Genomic DNA, 8862 nt, shown 5'->3' with positions numbered 1-8862 from the left:
TATGTAAGCTAGTAAACAAAGAATAAGGAGAGGAGGCTACCCCCTTCATTTTTGGACTTCAAAACAACATTTTTAGCCACTAAAAAAACTCTGAAATTCAGTGTTTAAAAGCTCAAAAGAAGATGCTGTAAATGTGGGAAACACAAGGGTAAAGGCTAGAGAAGTAAGGTGGAAAGAAAGGTGAACCACCCATCCACTCTTTAAGGCCTTAAACTATAACTTTCAGCCCAAAATTACAGAGTTTATACAGTCCGAAAAAATAGAAAAATAGTAGGAAAAATAGCAAACAAAGCAAGGAAACAAATCAACTTTACACCTCTTGAAGAGGAGAACACTTCTAAGAAACAATTCAACACATATACACCCTCAATAGCTCAAAGTAGGCTCAAAAGTACCTCAGCTCAAAGATAGCAAGGTTTGGTTTAGAGTGTATAGGCAAATGCTCAAGAAATAGTAACAGAGACAGAGAATTGTAGAGAGGGAGAAAATAACTTACTCCAAAATTTTGCAACCTTTTTAGCAAGAGGGGAGGTCCTCTATATATAGGCAAACATCAAACTCCCTCAGAAATATCAATACATACATGTGTAAGAAAGTGCATGCATCTGTGACAACAGTTGCAACAGTTGGCAGAAAATATCTACAAAACAAACTTGTGGCCGGCAGACCACTAATTCTAGCTAGCAGGCCACACAAGTGGTCGGCAGCCAAGATCAGTGGCCGATAGCCAACAGTGGTGGTCGGCAGGTCCCAAGGTTTTTCAGGTTTGAAGGACTATAGTTGTGGCTCAAAACAAGGCAAGAGGTGTATAGGGTTTGAAGGCTTAAAGCTGTGGCATTCTGTTGAGGACTCCGAGCACTTGACAAACATATACAACTTCATCATCGGGTACACAAGCGGTGGCCTCTAAGCTGTAAGGGCGGTCAAAAATGGGGTGTCTACAGTTGCCCCTCTATGACAGAACTCAGAGTCATGAAATGACGTGAGTATTGTAAAAACCCGAAAATGACCCATTTTGACAAGGCCATAAGACTTCAACAAACAATCAAGACATAAATTAAATGGTTACGCTTGCAAGCTCCCTATGTATCCCTTTGCAAGGAATCAAACTAGCATAGTTTGAGGGCAAGATGCAAATGATATGCACAAAGATACTTTGAAAGTTGGACTCACATGCTTCGCGAAGCCGACTATTTTGAAAACTCATGATCATGTAGGATAATGCAATAAGCAATAACATAATTCATTAAGCAATAACAAGATATAAATGAGCAGCTTCAAGCTTAAAACCAACACAAGTTCCATGCAAAAGGATCTAAAACACACTCTAACGACGCTAAAACGTGGGACGAGGAAAGAAAACACAACTCAAGGTTGCGTTTCACATGTTCTAAGAAATTGAGAAACGAAATCCGCTCGGGGTTGTGTTTCACACGTCCTGAGTTAGAGACAAAACTGCTCAAGGTCACGTTTCACATTTCTTGAGATACTCTAATCACGCTAAAACTGTGAGAATAATAGAAAAACAGCTCGGGGTCGTGTTTCATGAATCCTGAGATAAAAGAAAAACTGCTCGAGCTCGCATCTCATGTGTCCCAAAATAAAAAAAAATCGTTCGGGCTTGCGTTTCACACGTCCCGAGATAAAACACACCCGGGGCTATGCTTCACGCATCTTGAGAAACAAGAAAAATTGCTAGGGCTCGCGTCTCATGCATCCTAAGATAAAACATGCCCAGGGCCGCGGTTCATGCATCCAGAGAAAGAAAAAAGACCACTCGGGCTAGCGTCTGCCTAGGGCCGTGCTTCACGCGTCCTGAGATACAAGAAAAATTGCTCGGGCTTGTGTTTCATGCGTCCCAAGATAAAACAAAAAAAACCGCTTGGGCTCGCATTTCACGTGTCCTGAGATAAAATAATCCCAAGGCCACGCTTCACGCGTCTTGAGAAAGAAAGACTGCTCAGGCTCGCATTTCACGCATCTCGAGATAAAACACGCCTAGGGCCGCGCTTCACGAGTCCTAAGAAAAGAAAGACCGTTGGGGCTCACGTTTCACGTGTTCCAAGATAAAACACGCCCAGGGCTGCGCTTCAAGCATCCTGAGAAAAAAGAAAGACCGCTTGAGCTCGCATTTCACGCGTCCTGAGAAAAAACACACGCAGGGCCGCGCTTCATGTCTCCTGAGAAACAAAAAAAAAAAGATGCAAAGAGGAATGAGCGTGTGCGACAGATGCAAAAAGAGAGCGAGTGCGATAGATGCACAAAGTGAACAAGTGCGATAGATGCATAAAATGAACAAGTGCAATAGATGCACAAAGTGAACAAGATTACAAATCAATACAGTGACAATGAATATTCCATACAAGATAAACAACTGACGTATGATGTTAATTGAAAACATGTTCGATGCAAGAAACAAAAGCATATTCTACACAAAATTGAAATCATATTCTATGCGTAAATCATGAATGATGCAAGACACGTGCAATATAAGTATATGTGAAAATGCACATACTATGCAAATGCATATTCTATGCAACAGAAGAGGACAAAGATGTAATTTTGACAAGACGAATAAAAATGATATTCGGTGACAACCTCCGATTTACCTCTCGGAGACTTTACAACATGTTCGAAAAGGATACACCTCGTTCATATTGGCAAGTAGGGCACATTTGCGCACTAAAACGAAGTTTCGAGATCCCTTAGAATCCACATGGATCCAACAGTGAACCTCTCATACACTTCTCGGGGAACAGAGGCACCAAACAGTACCAGGACACAAGTGAGGACCACCAGCCACCCGCCGGCCACAAGGGAAGGCTGCCGGCCACCTGTCGGTCATCCGTGCTTTCTTCGTGGCAAAAAGGTCTTTTCAGCCTCGGGTCTTTAAGTATACATCTCCACATTTCATTTCCTCACTTCCACACATCCGAAAACACCCTCTGTGTGTGTGTGTGTGTGTGTAGGTGCTTCCTCTCTCTAGATTTGTGCTTTATACGCGTTTTCCAATGCCCCATGCAAACTTTTTTCATAAAACCCTCTTGATTCTCTACACTTGAACTGATCAAATTTTGATTTCGTCACTTTTTCAGTATTTTCACCACTTTAGGCTTATTCTCCTCAAGTTTCTCTCGGGTTTTGCGAACTTTCTCGGGTTTTGACTTTTTTCTTCCACTTTCTCTCTCCTAGGGTTGAGTTTTTCCAAGTTTAGCCTTTTTTCTCCAGTTTTCTTCATTTTCACCCACTTTCCAGATGGCGGATGAGATTCTTCATGACGGGGCTCCTCTCGAGGTTCCACCTCCATTATCACCTGTTGCCGAGATCGAGGAGCCCGCGGCAAAGGACATTATAGCTAATCTGGAGGGAGAGTTTATGCCAGGGCTCGAGCCAGAGCCATTACCACTGATGGTGCGCCTCTTTCATACGATGATGTATCATCCCCGCACACATATATTGCTACTTGGAGGCATCAGGCGTTTTAGTGACTTCGTTCATGGTGTGCCAGAAGACCTCTTACTGAGGTAGCTAGACTCCCATCTTTCTTCCAGCGCTACTGACGTATGAACTCTATTTTCATGCATTCCTACATTTCTTTTAACTGCATTTCTTGCATTACCTTTCATCTGAATGCTCTTTTATTACTGTCTTTCATATGATTCAACTTTTCTTTGCCACAGGGGCACTTCTACTCTTATAGGGGATATGGAGCTACGGCGGTGAGAGACTGGCATGATGTGCTCCTCGCCGAGGTTTGCAATATTATCGATGATGCTGGCTTCGGCCTATTCTGCTCCAGGCTCTCACGACATATAGCGAGCCAGACTTTTCTCGGGGCATTGGTGGAGAGATGGGTAAATGCCACCAACTCTTTCCACCTCTCTTTCGCTGGGGAGACGATGGTGGCTCCCTACGACATCGCCATGCTCATAGGCTTACGAGTAAGGGGTGATCCAATCCCCTTTGAAACGGACATGGGCGAGTGAGAGGCGTCATGGATTCACCTGCTTGGAGCACGCCCACTTCTATACTGGCCGGCCACGGTGAGATACAGTTGGTTCACCGAGTAGTTCCGAGGGAGCGAGGTTGAGACACCAGAGGAGGTGGAGTAGTACGCCCGGGGCTTCTTAATTTTTCTCCTCTATACCACCTTGTTTTCAAACATGTGGAACACCGTAGGCTTATATCTGCTGAGCGCCCTAGTAACCCTGCCCCGAGTGCGATTCTATGATTGGGGTGGATCTGGCCTAGCCACCCTTTACGGCTACATAACCTCCACTTCCCAGATGAGGGAAGAGCGAGTCGGGGGTTATTGTAGAGCCTAGAAGGTATGCACCACACTTTTCTAATTTTGTATTTTCTGTTCAATATCTATTCAAAACTTGTGCTTCCTATTTTGCACTTTTTATATCATATATGTTCATGCATTGTGCTTTCTGCTTTGTACTTTATATATGATATCTGTTCATGCATTGTGCTTTCTACTTTGCACTTTCTATATCATATTTGTTCATGCATTAACACCACTGCCCTCTCCTTACAGTTGTGTGTTTATGGCCACTTCCCAGCCCTCCGGAGCCTATGGAGGAGATTCCCCCCATGGTACCGTATTTACGACAGTATGACGGTCAGTGTTGGCGTCGAACCCGAGACAACATGACTTGACTTACGCCTTCTTCTGTCGATACCTCGACACGGTGGTAGCTGATGAGGTAACTAGAAACTCATAGGCTGGCCACTAATGTGAAAAACCTCCAGATTGTTCACAGCTGGCTTCCACTCACTGCCTTATCTTCTACAAAAGCTTGGACCTCATAGTTTCTTCATTTCAACTGCAAATTCTTTACAAATGGAGCCATTTCTTGCTGAAAAACTCTCGAATTGGATTGCAACTTTGGATGGCTCAAAAAAGGTGAACTTTAGGGGTTTTGGCATAAACACACTATTCCTATTGAGTCGTTCTCCACTTTATTTTCCGTTCCTTCATGTCGCGACTAGATGTTGGAACTCGATTACACATGTCTTTAGTTTTGGGGGACAAGAGATATGCTCGACAATTAAAGAATTGCAAGTGCTAATGAAGTCCGGGCGCAATGAGGAAATCTTGCCTCAGCCCCGTTTTGGTCACATCCAAGCTTTGGGATGGATGTGCAGGCTTACTCTACACGAGGCCCGATCCTTGGTTCACAGTGGAGGGTTGGACATCCCCAATCTGATTCATCGATTCTCTGCCATTGGCAAGTGCAGCGATCTTCTTTGGTGGGGTTTTTGGCAACACGCCCTTTGTTTGTGCATGTTAGCTCATTTTCTTCTTGCCCTTAGTTTCAGAGGGTCTAGCATTCGGCTAGTTGAAGTGGCCTAAGGTTTGAAAGAGGGAAAGAATTGCATTGGTTTGGTCTTAGCAGAGACTTTGATTGGCTTAGACGCCTTCCATCGGTGAGAGACCACCAAATTCGCGGGGAGTCCACTACTTCTATAGGTAATGTTTCCCACCCTTTCTAATATGTGTTTCTCACATCTCTCAGCACTCATGCTCTATTTGTCTCTCAAAGCCCTTTTCTCACTTTTCCCTCAACATACATCTCTCTATTCTTTAATCTCTCTTTTTTTTTCATCCCTCTCCAAATATGGCTTATGGACAAGCTGAAGGTAGCAGACTCTTACCCTACACACTCAGCCCGAGCATACTTTTTCCATCAACAGCTAGTCAACTTCCCAAATGAGGGATGGTGGTGCCATTGGATGTGCAACAGATCCGCTGCCGACATTGCTTGGCGTTGCCCCTGGCTTAATCTGACTGAAATAAGCAACACGGCCCGAAAACCTGGCATTTAGCTGATTGGCCTACCACACTGTGTATTCTACTTTTTGTTTTGGTTCAGGCGTCAATTTGGACATGATTAGACTTGCCCAGAGGGTGGGGTAGAATACCCGGTTTCATTCTCAATTCGAGGTTCACATTTGGCTAGATACCTCACTGCTTAGAGGACAAGAGAGCTTCCGGTTTCTGCCCCTAGTTTCAACTGCACCTTTTCTGGCGAGTGCTTGTCTTGGCTTGTAGATGAGGCACAATCCGAGCCCACTTTAGCATCAGAAGCTTCCATAAGCGCAAGCAGGGGACGCAGGAACACCTGACTAATCTATAACCCTAGTTTATATGTTTTGATCTTACTTTTCAAGTTTTGTAATAAAAGCAACTTTGATTTGTATCGAGAGTTGGGGAACTTTGTATTGAAACCAATGAAATTAAAGTTGCAAGCACTGAAAGTTTTCCTTTTTGTCCAAAAATGGTCTAAGTTGTAAAAGTAAATTTTGAGCAAAACTCAACTTTTATCAAAACGTTTCAAAACCATTTTCGATAAGGATCACATCTTGACATGCATGGAATCAATCCTTGAGATGTACAACCCCGAATCCAAAGATCACAAATTGCCCCCTTGACTGAATAACACTACTCAACATTGTAACCAGTTCTTCTCTCAGAGTGAGGATCACAACCGAACCCTCAGGTAGAAAAAGGAAACAAGGATGACCCGATTAGACACATGGACAGGGCAGTTGGTTTGAAGGTGTTTACGGCCGAACTTCATGATGAAGTTGCCTACGTATCCCAAAGATGGGAATCAGGTCTTACGTAGTTTGGTTTCGGTTCACTCGAGTATTAACACTCTCCTTTTGTACTCTAACTTTTGCCAAGGCCGCCTTTTAGGGTTTTCAACCTTGCGAGTTCAGTTTTTCTTTTTTCTAATTTTTTGTGCTCTAATTTTTGCCTAGGTAGCCTTTCCAGGTTTTGGGCCTAGCGAGCCTCTTAGGGATAGTATTTCTGTACCTTGTCCATGTTGATCGGTTGGAAAAATTCTAGGCCATCCAAGTCCATGAGAATAATAGCTCCACCCGACTAGATAGTTTTGATGATGTAAAGACCAATCCAATTGGGTCTAAACTTGCCCCTAGGGTCATGGATGGGAGCTCGGTTGTCTTTCAGCAGCAAATCCCCTTCCTTGAGATTCCAAGACTTAACTTTCTTGTTAGAAGCCCTAGCCATCCTGCATTGATAACCCTAAACATGGTACAGTGCTTTCATCATTCTCTCATCAAACAGCATCAGTTCTTCAAACATGCTCTGCTGCCAATCTGCCACTACAATCTGACATTAAGCCATAACCCGCAAGGACGGGGCTTCTATTTCAATAGGCAGAACCGCTTCCATCCCATAAACAAGGGAGTAAGGGGTTTCCCTAGTTGATGTTCGAATTGAAGTTCTATAACCCCAGAGTGCAAATGGTAATTTGTCTGGCCAGTCCCTGTAGGTCTCAACCATTTTCTGCAGAATATGCTTGATGTTTTTGTTGGCGGCTTCAACAGCTCCATTGGTTTGCGGCCGATATGTAGATGACTTATGAAAAGCCACATTGTACTTCTTCAATAAGTCAATCACTTCTTTCTTGAAATATGATCCATTATCTGAAATAATCTCGTTTGGGACCCCATAACGGCAAATGATATTGTTTCGGACAAACTTAGCCACATGCGCTACCTTCAACACTGCATAAGACTGAGCTTCCACCCACTTAGCGAAGTAATCAATTGCCACCAGAATGTATTCATGCCCATTTGACCCTTTCAGTGTGACTGCGCCGATGATGTCGATTCCCCAGACTGAGAAAAGCCATGGTGAAGTCATGTTGTATAGCTTCGACGGCGGGATATTCATACGATTCGCATGAACTTGGCATTTGTGGCATTGCCGAACAAAACCGATACAATCCTCCTCGATAGTAGACCAATAGTAACCTTGCTTGAGAATCTTTTGAGCTAACATTACTCCATTCATGTGCGCTCCGCACTCTTCTCTATGCACGGCCTCCATTAGGCGTTTTGATTCCTCTACGTCGACACACAACTTGTGCATTCCCAGATGACACTCTTGTACAGTTTACCTCCATAGATGATAAATTGAATGGCCATCCACCATATTGCCCTTTTATCTTTGGCATTTGCCCCTAGTGGATAAACCTCTTTTTCCAAGAAGTTCCAGATATCATCGTACCAAGGGTGTTGATCTTGTACTTCATCTATTGCGGCGATAGACTCGTAGGCCGGTGTATATCTTTGCCCAATGATGATTGGACGTATCTGGATTCCAAGCGGGATGTCTATCATGGAAGATAAAGTTGGTAAGGCATCAGCGAACTTCTTGTTCTCTCTTAGTAGATGCGTAAAGGTCAACTTCTCAAACCTAGGAATCAGAACATCCAGGGTCTGGTGATAGATTTTCATCTTTTCTTCTTTGACCTTCCAATCTCCTTTTGCTTGAGACACAACTAGGTTCGAGTCCCCAATGACGTCCAACGTTTTTGCCCCTAGGTCCAGGGCGGCTTCCAAACCAGCGATACACGTCTCGTATTCTGCTTCATTATTAGATACCTTGAACTGGAGTTTGAAGGCTAAGGGTATATGAGAATTATCGGGTGCTATCAGCAATACCTCTATCCGATAACCGTACTGATTAGACGCGCCGTCAAAGTACATTGTCTAAATCTCTTCCTCCACTTGCAGAATAGCTTTATCTGGGAGCAGGTATTCTACTACTTCATCCCCTTCCACTAGGTGATCTACTATGAACTCTACTACCGTTCTCCCTTTGACAGACTTCCAAGTGATATACTTCAGATCAAATTCGAAAAGGAGAAGCAACCGAAGGGTAACCTACCCGTAAGCGCCACCTTCTCAAAGATATATTTGATGGGATCTAATCTCGAAACCAGGATTTCAGAGTGAGCTAACAGGTAGTGCCTCAACTTCCTGGTAGTCCATACTAAGGCTAAACAAGCTTTCTCCAGCGGGGTGTAACAGGTCTCA

The sequence above is a fragment of the Camellia sinensis genome, chromosome 14, assembly GCF_055761805.1.
Source record: "Camellia sinensis isolate YWXY chromosome 14, ASM5576180v1, whole genome shotgun sequence".
NCBI lineage: Eukaryota > Viridiplantae > Streptophyta > Magnoliopsida > Ericales > Theaceae > Camellia > Camellia sinensis.
This window is presented reverse-complemented; position numbering follows the sequence as displayed.